Source organism: Pleurodeles waltl, chromosome 1_2 (assembly GCF_031143425.1).
Source record: "Pleurodeles waltl isolate 20211129_DDA chromosome 1_2, aPleWal1.hap1.20221129, whole genome shotgun sequence".
In the NCBI taxonomy this organism is placed as follows: domain Eukaryota; kingdom Metazoa; phylum Chordata; class Amphibia; order Caudata; family Salamandridae; genus Pleurodeles; species Pleurodeles waltl.
The window spans coordinates 48326104-48340367 of record NC_090437.1 but is presented as its reverse complement, the minus strand read 5'-3'; positions in this window follow the sequence as shown (position 1 = coordinate 48340367).

The following is a 14264-nucleotide window of genomic DNA, read 5'->3' as shown; positions in this document are numbered from 1 at the left end:
TCCCCAATGAATAATCCTTTATTCCCAGTAGCTAAACCGGACCATTCATATTGAATAGTCTTAGACTACAGACACCTAAATAGTCATACACGCACATATGCTATACAAAATGCACATGGCACAGCACTGATGAACAACATAGTGTGCAAAAATTACAAAACAACACTGGACATTTCCAATGTTTTTTCTGCCAGAATATAGCGCTTGAGAGTAGAGACTTAACAAGTTTCAGGGCACTAGGCTCCCAGAAAAATTCTGTTGTTTACCCCAGGGGTACAAGAACAGTCCAGGATTGTTCACCACTCGTGTAACTGCAATTTTGCACGACATTGACCCTGAAGCATTGTCCTATGTAGACGATATCTATCTCACGGATGATGAATTGCTGCAACATTTAAGGCGGGTAGCCCGCATTGTTGTGGGATTTGCAGAATTTGGCTACAAATTAAACTTTAAAAAAAAAAAAAATAGCCTTCCTTGGCGTCCTGTTTCTGGGACATGAGCTATCGAGTGAAGGAAAGAGCCTAGCGCCACAGTTCTTAGAAAAATGCACACAATTACAACCTCCAAATACGATTAAAAAACTCCAATCGCTATTGGGTTTCCTAAATTTTGGCAGGACTTACATGGCAGATTATGCAACACATATAAAACTTTTATATGACTTAATACGTCCTGACTTTTTAAGTTTTTGGCAGAACTTACATGCCAGATTATGCAACACGCATAAAACTTTTATATGACTTAAAACGTCCTGACTTTTCAAGTAAATTTTGGACATTCGAACACACACGCATTCTTAGAGACCTGCAGACAGGCATGCTTGCAGCGCAAAACCTACACACAAGGGACGGCAAAACACACTTGGTCATCAGAGTAATTCCTAGTGTCATTGGTTTCACCTATGTAATGTTTAATGAGGGTGAAACCGTCCCGCTCATCCAAATCACATTTGTACTCAGCAGCAGAACAGCGCTTTGCTCCCACTGAGAAAATTCTCACTGCTGTTCAGGTGGCTGTCATTAAAGAAAGACCTCTAGCCCAGGGCAAATGCATTATCGTCGTTTCTCCCATCCCAGCCCTTGAGGCTGTCACAAAAGCCAGCGTTCCAAACACTAAAGCTTTACATCCACTTTGGATACAATGGGCCACGTCTTTGACAGCCACTGATGTAGATTACATTTTTGACCCAAAATTACAAACTCAAGAATTTTTGCAATATGAACTAGAATACCCAGTTCCTGCAAACACACTGCCTATTGATCAATATCAAAGAGTCATGTACACCGATGGCTCTGCACAACCTGCAATTGGCACAAAGCACCAATACTCCGCTGCTAGCGCAGTCGTAAGTGGCTACATGGAGGACAATAAATTTCATCCCCAACATACAGTCACGCAAACCTTAGGGGATTGCACAGCACAGCTAGCAGAGCTAACAGCTCTGGTGATGGCACTGGAACATATGGATCCTGCACAGCTAACACTGATTGTTTGTGATTCGTACTATTGTGTCCAGTCCTTCAATGAATACCTGCATTACTGGCGCCAGAATGGGTTCAGAGACTCTAAAGGTAACACCATTGAACACAGATTACTGTGGGGGAAAGTAGCGGATCTGAAGGAAACGCTACCATACACTTGGACACCAGCACATTGGAACACATGTGGCTGGGAATACACTGGCTAATGAAGTCGCAAAGTCAGCAGTTGCTACGGCCACTGTTGCTGCAGTAACCCGCTTAAGTGCGAAACCAGATGAAGACATATGGGCTGCTGTGAAAGCTATGGCTGATGGTACGCCCTATCTCAAAGCATTTCCTGCTAAATATTCCTATCGAATGGGAGGCTGCCTAAATGCTGAGGTTAAGATACCAGGCGTAAGGGTTCGAGATATTCCCAACAAAAATGTAACACCAGAGTTGATTAAAGCAGTGCATGAGGGGGTAGCATCTGCCCATGCTGGTGTGGCAGCTACAATATCATTATTACAAGCTCGTTATTGGTGGCAAGGCCTATACAAAGAGGCCAAGCAGTATCTCCTTTGTTATGATATCGGCCAACAAATTAAAGTTTCCACTGCTAAACGTCCACCGCAGACACCCCTCCTAATCTCCAACAAACCCTTACAATGTGTGTACTTGGATCATTGCGGTCCCCTAACACCGGTCAGTGCCTACAAATACATCTTAGTCGCTGTTGACTCCTGCTTCAGATTTCTATGGGTGTGGCAACAGCACTCGGCAGACGCTCGGACTGTTATTAAAGATTTGCGAGTCTTTATCAGTACATATGCAGTTGCGGCTTTCCACTTGGACCAGGGCCCTGCTTTTGCCTCAAGGGCATTCAGGGACGCCATGGCTTTGTTGGGGGTCCAACTCCAGTACTCGTCTCCATTTCATGCCGAGGGAAATAGTGTTGTGGAGCGCTTAAACTGTGATTTAAAGCAATCCTTAACAGCCAGAGTCTTAGGTATGGGTCGTAGTTGGCGTAACCACCTGTATGCAGTCCAGAGAGCACTTATCAATCTGCCTAGAAGGTCCCTGGGGGTTCGTACTTCATATGAGTGCCTGTTCGAAACTCAAATGTATGTTCCAGATCTTGATGGTCCTGGCATGGAGGCGGCAGAAAGACCTTTTGACATAAATGAACGTGTCACTGTCTTACAGGATTTGCAACAGTTCTGTGACGACAACGCTTCTGCCAGGGCTTCCTCCACAGGAATTAAGGATGTACCTGTAATGCCTACAGGGTAGATTCCTAAAGTTGGGATCTAGTACGTGAAAATGTTGCTGTTAAAAGGAATCTGGTCCTTATTATCGTGCACCAGTCCCAGTCTTGGGAATACACAGTACCAGAACTGTCATTCTACCACTGTTGGCAGGTGCCAAAGAAAACCGCTTTGTCTCCATTAACAATGTAAAACTACATCATGTGGCCGATCCTGCACAGCCAACCAAAAGGAACAACCAGTAGATCCTGAATCCCTCTCACTACTGGTCAAGAAGTTCCTCTACAAGTTGTAAGCAGCAACACTGACACCTTTCTGAGCTTGGGGAGGGTGGAAAATTATCTTGTATTAGTTCCACTGACATCAAATAATACAGAAATAACTGATGGATTTGACACAACTTCACCACAGAAGGATGCTGCCATTTATTCTGTGCCACCTCGTAAACACCAACACCACCTACTAACACCGCTCCAGTTTTTGCACGAACTTCTTCTGGATACTTTGCTGATATCAACGACGACGTTTCGGACTCATTCGCCTCTTCAACACCTGAACTGTCAAAAACATGCAAGCTGATAACTTGTCTTAAAACAACTTATTTCATTCTTCCATAGAACTATCTGTGGCTTTCTATGACTGTATTGTCTTTCCTACTTTGGATTGGGTTTGTTATAACATTCTTTTTTATTAATACATGGTCATTTTCTTCTGGAAAAATCAGCAGTTGAACTGGTGGATGAGGTCCTCAAACCACATTTTTCTTCTCATAAGGTCCGTAGAGACCTGACTTTTGTGAACATTTCCGCTATACCCAGTCCTGATGGGATTGTATGGGAAAAAGTGACATTGGACATATACGCCCCTACAGAGGTCATTTAAATACCATATCTCTTTAAACTTTCAATAAATTATATAATAATACCGGGAGTTGTTTCTGATGATTGGGATGTGAAAACAGTTGAATCTATTATGACAGAATTACAGTATTATACTGTATTTGAAAACGAGGATGTTGATCAATCTAAAGAGAATTATGGTGATATGTATTGCTATAATTATTATGGGCACCATTTCATCTACAGAGCGAGTACCCCAAAGACTATTTTTAAATACGCACAATGGGAACATTGTCCGACTCCACCACAAGGGAGTTCCAAAACGTATTCTGAAAAGTTTACATATTTTCCTGGGCACAATGTTAAAAATGCTGAGTCATGTTATTTTAAGTTGCCACCAACACAAAACGTATGCATTTTATTAACAAATCCAAAATATATTTATTCGGATTCCTTTGTTTCCCAGTTGACTATAGAAGGCTATGAATATTGGCTAAAGTCGATTGACTTAAAAAATGCGTGGGGAACTAGACATTGGCGAATACAGGGGAAGGAAGCTTTATTAAGAGCATGCCTGATTCCCTGTCCAAATGATATTTTTAAAAGAAACTGTACAACAAACAAGTTGTTTAGGCTTAGCAAAGATTAAGGAATTGAACACGCCCAGTATTCCTACACCTGCAAAATTTTAAAATTGGCAAAAATATATAAATGCAACTGAAGATCAGCTCGATGAATGGGTCCAGAATGGCAGGTTTAATGTTTCACTGTCACGTCCTGGCGGGTGGTTATTGTGGCCAATAGATACCAATGGGTGTCATAAACGTTTTATAAATTCCTTGTGGGGTTTTAGAACAAGTAGGCCAGACCCTCGCTATATATCGTCCGATCATGCGGGTATAGTAACAACATGCAGTGTAGGGAATCTATGCCAGCAATGGTTAAAGACTTCCTCACTAGATGCGGTTAGAGAACACCTCAGTCTCCTGTCTAATAACACCGACTTACAGGAATTCCTGTTGGACCCCAGAAAACAACGCAAAAAGTGCTTCTCATATGAAGTATATAATGAAATCTGGAAGCTTTCACAACAAGAAGCTGCTGCCCGGTTAAGGCAAATAGACCAGGAAAATTTATAGAAGGCATTAGCTGTTGTGGACAATGGTATTAACACCCTGTCCGACCGGATATATACCCTAAATAACATTGTCTCTTCTGCAATAGACATTTTACAAACAGATATGTCTTCATTACACCATGGGCAGAGTCAACTAAGGTCCATTATGCAGTTGGGTTGGACACTTCAAACACTGAAGGCGGGTTGCGTTCCCTGGAAACATGTCAGTGCAAGGGAAATATTTTCTACTTTTAATTTAACGCGACAACAACTAATGGCTAAGAATGAAGCAACTTATGTCATACTAAACATTGAAAAGTTGCCTTTTACTGTGGCTGAAATACCATCTGCTGAGTGGTTAATACATGAGGTCATTAATCTGCCTGTTTCTACACTTCAATTCACCTCCTGTTTAAAACACATTCCGGTAGGCAGATATGAAAGGCTAGGAGATAGTTACATCCATGACGTGTGGGAGCTACCCTTCTCACACAAATGTCTTATTGGCAAGAAAGAAGTCTTTCTTAGTGGTAGTGAATGCAAGACTTCTGTCAGCCATTCAATGGTTTGCAAACAGCTGTCCTTGCATGGGTGTGTAACGCGTTTGCAGCAAATTTGGCTTGTTATCTGGAGAGAGTCCCAGTCCCCTTGATTAGACCTACGTTCCAGGTGCTTTCAAACGGCAGCTAGGTCCTCCTCAATGGTGAAAACTGTTGTGGGATGGGAGCCGGAATAGTTTATGTTGTTTCCGTGTCTGAGATTGTTACATGCTTCAGGAATGTACTCTTTCCTCCCACTGAAAAAAAAGAGGTTGCAGACATTTGGCCTCATATTGCTACTTCTAATGTGAATTTTGACAATTTGAGCAGACTCAAGGCTTTATTGTTTCAAAAACATGTGGCCCTCACGACTGCACGTGAGACCTACGCACTTCAGGTGGCAAGGTCGTCAGCAGAGATACAGTGCCTTTAAAGTACCAACTTTCCGAGACACTTTGGTGAACTTGTGGGACGAATATTTAATGTCTCCAGTACTACTAGAATCGGAAATTTCTTTAAGGCTGTTGGTTCTGGTTTCATTCACACCTTCTCCTCTATATTCGACTGAATACCATCAGCCATCCACTCAATATTCTCCAGCATTTTCGGGGGATTTCCAATAACTTTGGCTATAATAGTTGGCATTTTGCTGTTGCTATTTTTATGAGCAAAGGCTGTCCCGCCGCAACAAGTAGGAATGATAGCGCTCACAAGACTGCTCCTTGGTCCTTCTCGGCGATGCCTTTCCAAACTTTAACACCTGCCGAAGTGGAAAATTTCCTGTCCTCCATTGTCCCGAAATCGATTGGAAATACTAAAAATAACGCTGACTCTTGAAATTCGGTCCTTTTTATGCCACATGTTAACATTTTAAATTGTCCTTTTATATGCTCATGTGTCCTTTTAACTTGTCATTATTGAAATTTTTTACATATATCTTAGGTTGAGTTTTAATAGCTTTATATATATACTTAGGACTTGAACCACCTTCAACTGACAAGGGGAGGGTGTTGTGTAGCCATTTTAGTTATAGCTCCATGCACGTTATTTTAGCCTACTAGGCCTGCCGCTGTGCACTTTAACCTAGATATATTTTATTCGGCTTTGTTTTATTATTATTATTACAATTGCCACTTTTACGGTCTTGTTTTATTTTCTCTCTATCTAACTGTTTTTGCCTAGGCCAGCACTCTGTTCTCAAACAAAACATTCTTGCTCACTCTGTGCTTCTTCCAAGGCTGCAGTAAGATAGGTTGCCGGTGAACATGATATAAAGTTTTGTCTCTGACATTCATAGAAAATACACATCCTTACGTAGGGACATTTTCTCAGAACATCAGCTGTTTTATTATAAAACACTTCCCTGTCCCGTACACGTTAGAGGGAGATTCCAGCCAGACAACCACAACTGTATGCTGATTGCTGAATGCTTCACTACAGCTGCTTATGTAGACTTCAATGCCTTTGCTCAGGTATGGGGGATGATGTCTTCCCAGGAGATCCTGAAGGGCAGAATTAGAGCTTAACACGCTGTGCTCTATTATAGCCTAGGTAGGAATTAGTCTATTGACTCTAGTGACAATATGGTAGCGTTATTTCTATGCTTAACTCTTCTTGTCACAATTTTAATCTTGTCATGCAGTATCATCCTGGTTATTGCAGTACATGCTTTGCTATCTCAAATGCAGTTGCTTTATTAAAGCATTGTTTAAACCTATACTGCCTCTTTTTGTCATTGTATATTTGAGACTAATGTAACTGAGAGAAACGGATGAGACCAGAGTGACCATGGTTTCCCTGAGAAATCAATTATGTTATGCGTTCGGCTGCCCAATCATCCCACCCTTGGGTGGAGATGAGATGCTGCTAGTTAGCCAGGGCAAGACCCGGATTGGAGTGACAGGTTTCACCTGTAGTGGGTCAGACTCAGTCTCCCACACCGCAGGCGATTCTGCCACTCAAAATCCAGTAGTCTCATTGGAATGATGGGACAGTTTGAGGAATCTGTGCAAATCCCTGCAAATCTTTGCAAGCCTGTTGCACTTGTTACATTGTCAGGGGATTGAAAGATTTGAGGTGTTTGGTCAATCAAGTTCAAAGATAAAATGGGGTATCAAAACTCATTGAAATCCAATGCATTTTATGTAGATTTTTGTATTTCATGTAGCACGAAAATGGTGAGTCGGATTTGGATGAAACTGAAGATTGTGGTGTGCAGATGATTCTTTTTGTCGCTGTATCTAAGAACTGTAAACATTTTTAGAGTTATTAGCTACGCTGTATGCTATTCCAGTGTATGGCACTCCTCTCTATGATACTCCAGTGTATGCCATTTGACTTTATGCCAATCCACTTTTCAACACTCCACCATGCCTTCTCAGATTGTACGGTATTCCACTGTATACTATTCTACTATTTGGTACTCCTCAATACGGTGCTCCACTATATGCTACTACTGTGTATGCCCCTGTATCCTGTGCGGCTCCACTGAATGACACTCTGCTACCCTTTTTGGAACTGCAATCTATAAAGCTACGTTGCACTTTATGGCACTGTACACAAATTTACTTCACTGTCCACATACACTCAACTGTCTAATTCTACAGTCCAATCTATGCCAGTACACTCCGTTGTACAACTCTATTCCACTAAACAACTCTTTTCAGTACTGCACGCTACAGCCTCCCATACTACTGTAGGTGACACCACTCCAGTATATAAGAGTTTGCTCATCTAAATCTTACGCAATTATACTATTATCCACTCAGTGCCACTCTACTTTATGACATGCTAATACACTGTACTGTACTTTACTCCACACTAATTTACAAAACTCCACTGAACTCTAACCCACATGAGACTTTACCTTGCTCTACGGGTTTGTCCAATCATCCTCCGTATGCAGCTCCACTGTACAACACACTATTGTGCTCTATACAACCCAACTCTACAACACTCTTCTACACTGTTTCCCACTCTACCCCAGTACAACTTGAAACACGAGTTATTTAAAAACCATAGAAATGTTATGAAAAAACAGAGGTTACATATAAGTTATAGTTAGCAAAACATTATCTATTCTTTCTGTACAAACCATACCTAAAGTACACAAACATAGGATATTTTAAAGTTTGAGATAAAACTTTAATTTACAATTTGGGCACCACTTTGACATTATTATAAGTCACCCACCTATGCACACAGTGTTACTTATAATTTACATTTTAACTTAACACACCAGTTTGAAATTACCATACATTGCTCATTTTGGAACGAAGCGTTCTCACCTCCCTCAGCTTACTACATAAACTATAACTCATGACCATACCATGTACTGTGTTCAGAATAATCATCTCAATTGGTGTTGTTATGAAAGTTATGTGTTCCGATAGTATAAGTAATGTCATATGCAGGGGTAAAACAGCTCATTGAGAAGCATTAGTTATAGTTAATGTAGCATGATGAGTGAGGTGAGAACACTGTGTTCAAAGCTGCACGACTTATACTCTAACTTTAGAATTTCTAATGTTTGTGTAGTTTAAGTATGGTTTGTATGGAAAGAATAAATAAGATTGTCCTAACTATATCTTAACTGTAACCTCTGGGTTTTTTCATAGGTATTCATTTAGTAGACCTCAAAGTGTTTTTTTGTGAACAACATTTTTCTTACTCTTTTCTGGATGTGTACTTTGTACTAGAATGTCCCTCCTTAAGTTTGCCTTAAGCCCACTAATTGTGTACCAAATGTTCGTCATTTCCCCACCACTCCTCCTCGTCCCTCCAACATTTACTTCTGAGTGCCTGATTACGAGTTGGGTGGTTGATTCCGACCAATGCATAAACCCCCGTTTGAAATTAGTTATTTAACACATCTAATAGTTAGCGTAACCTGTCGAAAACTAACTGGAGAAAACCATATGTTATTTACCATATCATGTAGATTTTGGTGCGTTAGCCTATCAAATCTAAATGTTATTTCTCAGCAACAAGTGGTATTTATCGCACTTGATAAATAAAGTACTCTGTGGTATTGTCATTTATCAAGTGCGGCAAGTACCACCTACACTGCAATCAGGACCAGAATCGTATACTTGCACTTGTGGAGAAGCCACTAATGGAGAGTTCTCCATACAGAAAAGATAAAAAAGGCGGATACCTCCTGTCGGAGGTTTGTGAATTCCATTTTCCAGTGTGTGAAGTGGTAATACTGGAGTGCTACTTTATACATTCCAAATGGCTTTTGTGAATCGGGCCCTTTTGTCTTTATATTTAGATGCATCACACAGAATAGGCAATTTTAGTGAAAATCGTCCTTTACTGCATTCAGTGTTTTACTCTGAATAGAAAAATATCTACTGGCGTAAAAATGAAGGAACACAAGACGGGGCTGTTATAATTGCGGCGTTTCAATTTATGAACCTTGTTGTAAACAATCTAACTTTAATTACCATGTTCCTTTTTATGCTGGTTATTTGTCACTATTTTTTTTTCTAACTTCCTGCCGCACACTTATTCACAACTGAAAGTACCAGGTACATTTCTAAATTCGTTTACTGCGAGTGTCTTTTAAGAAATGGGCAGTAAAATTGTATTTTGTGCGTTTTTAATGATCCAGTGGCATATAAAGGCTACTGACGGACAGAAATAATGAGTATATGTTTCTAACTTACAGCCAGGCTCGTTTTGCATGCTTCCGAGAATACATAATTAGAACATTTTTCAAACCTTTTTAAACCCCTCGGAAGCTGGAACAGAGATCTCGTTTCAGAGTGAGTCCATTTTGTGTCACCCACGCTTTCTGTCAGAGTGCTGAAGTGATGCTTTGCTTATGCTCTGCCACCTGCCTGCTTGAAACGGCAAGCACTCGGCGGCAAAATTCCAATGGGCAGTTTAGTATACCTGAGGTCTCGTTTTTAGCAAGCCAATATAGGTATTTTGTACCCTTGAGTGGGATGCAGGTCTAGACAGTAACATCTAATTGAGAAAAATGTAAATTGTGCAAACATGTAATTCCATATTTATGTAGAAGTATATGCGAAGTGACTGATGAAACAAAACGTATTTCTGTGTGGGCAGGACACAAAGGTTATTCGATATCTAACCGCTGTGTATAGTGCTTCATATATAAGGATTTAATTACAATTAGTAAGCACTTCCAGGTGCAAATTGGCCTGTAGATAATTACCGAAGGGTTGCTAATTGCCATATGTGAAATTTGCACCTAATTACGATTTCGACACCTCGAAATGGGGAATTACGTACAATCTGTGAATGAATACATTTGACAATGTTCAGAGTGAGGATGCTAGCCAACGGCATTGGTTCAGTACAATGTAAACATTTCAAAGAGTCACATGTGCTTTTACCAGAGAGCGCAGAAACGGAGCCTAATCCCTTCAGCAGGTGGGTGTGCAGGAAGGACTCCTCCCTTAAGACCTTTTTTCTAAAATTATGGCCCATGGTGGAAAGCGTCTTTGCTATTATGTTTGCAAATTGTCAATTTGCATCCGTCAGGTAAATATTGCTTTTGAACCCATACTTTGCAGAAAAGTTAAGAATTCTGCTATTTTACATCAATTTTTAATATATGGATACAATCAATCAATCAAAAAATATTTATTCACATATGAATCACACACATAAAAGTACAGAACAGCAAAATCTTGAGCTCAGACAATGAACAACAACGTATTTGTGATGTGGGTGATGTGTGAGAGTCTATTACATATATTTTCCAGAGCAATGCCTGTGTTAATGTTTCATGGAACGTTCATAAAAAAAGTTTCTTCTAGATCAAAACAGGACCTCAAATATGAGAAACAGGAGTGTCACAGACATTTGTAGTAACGTTAGCGAGCTGCTGCTTTATTACAATATTGAAAACACACTTCACTACCCCTGAATGATAGATGTAAGCACATTCAGAATTTTGAGGAGTGTGCCTGTGCATTGTCAGTGACCTTTCCAAAGAGGGCAAGCAAGATCTGAAATTAGATCATAAATCCAAAGCTGTTTTAAACAAGGGCCCCAAAATACGTGTGGCCAAGACCCCCAAACCTCTTCAGATGTCCCTGCCCCAGTCTTTTAATGAAATCATCAAACAGAATCCCCAATTGTCATATGGACATTTGGTTGTGGACTTGATGTATTGAGAGGGAGCTAACACCGGGAGTACATTTCAAATACAGTGAACCCAAGAGGCTTCACACTGACGACATAGGGGATGGTAGTCCAACCATAAAAGTTTATTTTCATTTTTCAACTTATTTGTCAATCATCAATCAGCACATTTTGAAATGGTTCAGTAAGTATATTGATGCAGAGATAACATTCAGGTGCTTAAGTATACTAAATGAAAATATTATGAAGTACAGAGTAGTACCAAGCAATATTTAAAGTATGCAAAATCGACAAACAATGTGTTCCATAAAGAAACCCATGCTGTCTAACTTAAAGAATAAGAGAAGGTTGAGATTTCTAAATAGGAAGGGAAGAAGGTGTCAGCATTCTATGAAATTCCGTAGAAGTTCAGAGGAAACAAGAGTGTCTAGCATAAAGCTTTCCACCCATGTGAAAAATCCAACAGAAAGGTCTGTTCTCTTTTAAGTCAGGGTGTTGTCTTACTGTAACTAACTATGGAATACTAATTGAAACCACAATTGAAAGTTCCAGAACATCCATAGCTCACTCCCACAGTCCAAGACCAATCCTGTGGCGGCATTTGCCAGTAACCGGTAGACTCCCCAAATTGCCACTCTCACACAATTAGGTAACATCTGTGTGTCCTTGCTAGTTGCATCTTCCTAGCACTCCAGGTACAGGAGGCTCCTTTCACTGTCATCTTGTCACGTCTGCTTCCAGCTTTTTCTTCACAGGCCTCAAAATCAGTCTGATACAAAACAAATAATGTTTCTTTTGCTAATGACGAACCCAATACCACATGTACAGAGGAAACAGGAACAACACATTGGCAAACTTAAAATGTGAAATACTCGACTAAGGTTCAGAGTCACACTAAGTTAACTGAAGAATCAGAAATGGAAGGATGTTGCAATATTATCCCAAGCAATCAAACAATTATTAATGAAGTGTAAGTGCATTCAAAAAGCACAATGATATAGATTTTTCACTTCATAAAATACCTTCTCAACATGCTAAGAAGTGGAGAACTACTATTTTTTTTTGACAGAGTGAAGCATGCAGCTTAATGAAGTTAGACATGTTGAATATGTGAGTCGCATATAAATGCATATAAATGATATATAGAAGTTGGAGCCTAAAATTATGCTGTTCCAAATAAAAAAACAAAATCAAATCAAATCATTGAACAATTCTATTCTGTGAATAAACTGTGTATTTTAAGGAGGTTATAATTCTAAAACAAACCTCTTGGTTTTGGAGTAGTTTAAGATGCCAATAGGTTGTTCTACAATGTGTAAAATTATGGTTCCGATTACAGGTTTGACGGTTGGACGGTTGGACTACCAGCCTGCAGCAGCGGTGGTCGGGAGAACACCACTAAGCTGGTGGCATCCAGACTACCGCATTACAACATTCCCGCGGGGCTAGCAGTGTGTCGGCAGTGCAGTCAAGGCGGCGGCATGCTTCGACTCTCGGAGAGAGCCTGAAGCCAATTCCAGCTACCCGGCTGGCCTTCAATAAATTAGGCTCACTGTTCCCATTCACCATGTCGTGCATGACAAACATTGTGTAACCTGACATTGCAGGAATAGGGGAGAACAACATGGGCCCCAGACACAATCCACATGGGCTTATTCGCCTTGGGGCCTTTTTTGTGGCCCTATACCTGCCTTTCCGCCGACCTTTTCACGGCAGTGTCCCACCATGAAAAGGTCTGCGGAAAGGCAGGTCATGATACACACAGTGGTGAAAATGTCTGGCACCGCCACCATTGACTGCCACAGCTGTAGCACAAATGTCAGTGGTGGCGGCAGATCACAATCAGGTGGTCGGGCTGCTTAGGAGGAGGAGGTCAGACAGCCAAAGACGGTGCAGCACGTTCAACACCGCCAAAGTTGTAATCAGGGCCTAATTTTTCTAAGCTAGAAAATTAAAAACCCCTTGGCATCTAGGATATCAAACTGACTGAAAAGCATAAAATGTAAAAGGGATTAGGGAAACCTCCCGTCACAAGGGCAGCTTTTGGATGACAGAGCATGTTGAAAACCTAATGGAAAGCATAATAGATAGACAATAGACCCAGACTGGAACCTAAATAAAAATTACCTTTCGCCTTTACTTAACAGCAGCCTCCGAGAAAACGCCACACCATAGAAAATCCAGTCAAGTGGGTTTCAGTATTTCAGCATCTTGCCTCTTTATGCGTACACTCTTAGGAACTGGGCCTTCACAACTTTTTATCCTGAGTTTGAATTAAAGAGGGATTAAGAAATTGTTGAGAAAAGCCCAGACTGCTTAGGGATCCTGAAATGTATGCCAGATGTTGAATGCTGGCTTAATGAATCCTTGGCTTTCTAGTGGCCAGGCATGCACACTGGGGTGTTCTATAAAAACAAGGTGGTGGCATGGACGTGCAGAGGACATGCAGAGGAGGCACACCACTTGCACACCAATGGCAGGCACATCTGTTTTCAGGAGCCCTGCTGCTTTTTCCCCAAGCAAGCCCGAGGTTACCAAGTAAAGAGCTCTATTTGCATGGGGGTTTTCTCTTCCTTTTACTTTCTGGACTGGATAATATTTATTGCACTCGCCAGGGACTACTGAGCAGCCGTTGTCCTGCAGCTCATGCCAATTCTCTTGCATTACAGATTCACCCTCTATTTTGGATATAGAAGCTAGATGGGGCACTAGGGACCAAACATCACAAACTCTGGACAGAGAGGGTCCTCTGAACCGTTCTATACCAGGAGAAAGGACCCTTAAATGTCTCTGTTTCAGTGCCAGGTTCCTCCCCATATAGTCTATGTAAATATGGAATCGTTTGACTTCTTGCAACCCTGATATTTGTTTTATCACCAAGACTTTGCTTCACCCTGCTGCCCTCCCTTACATCCACC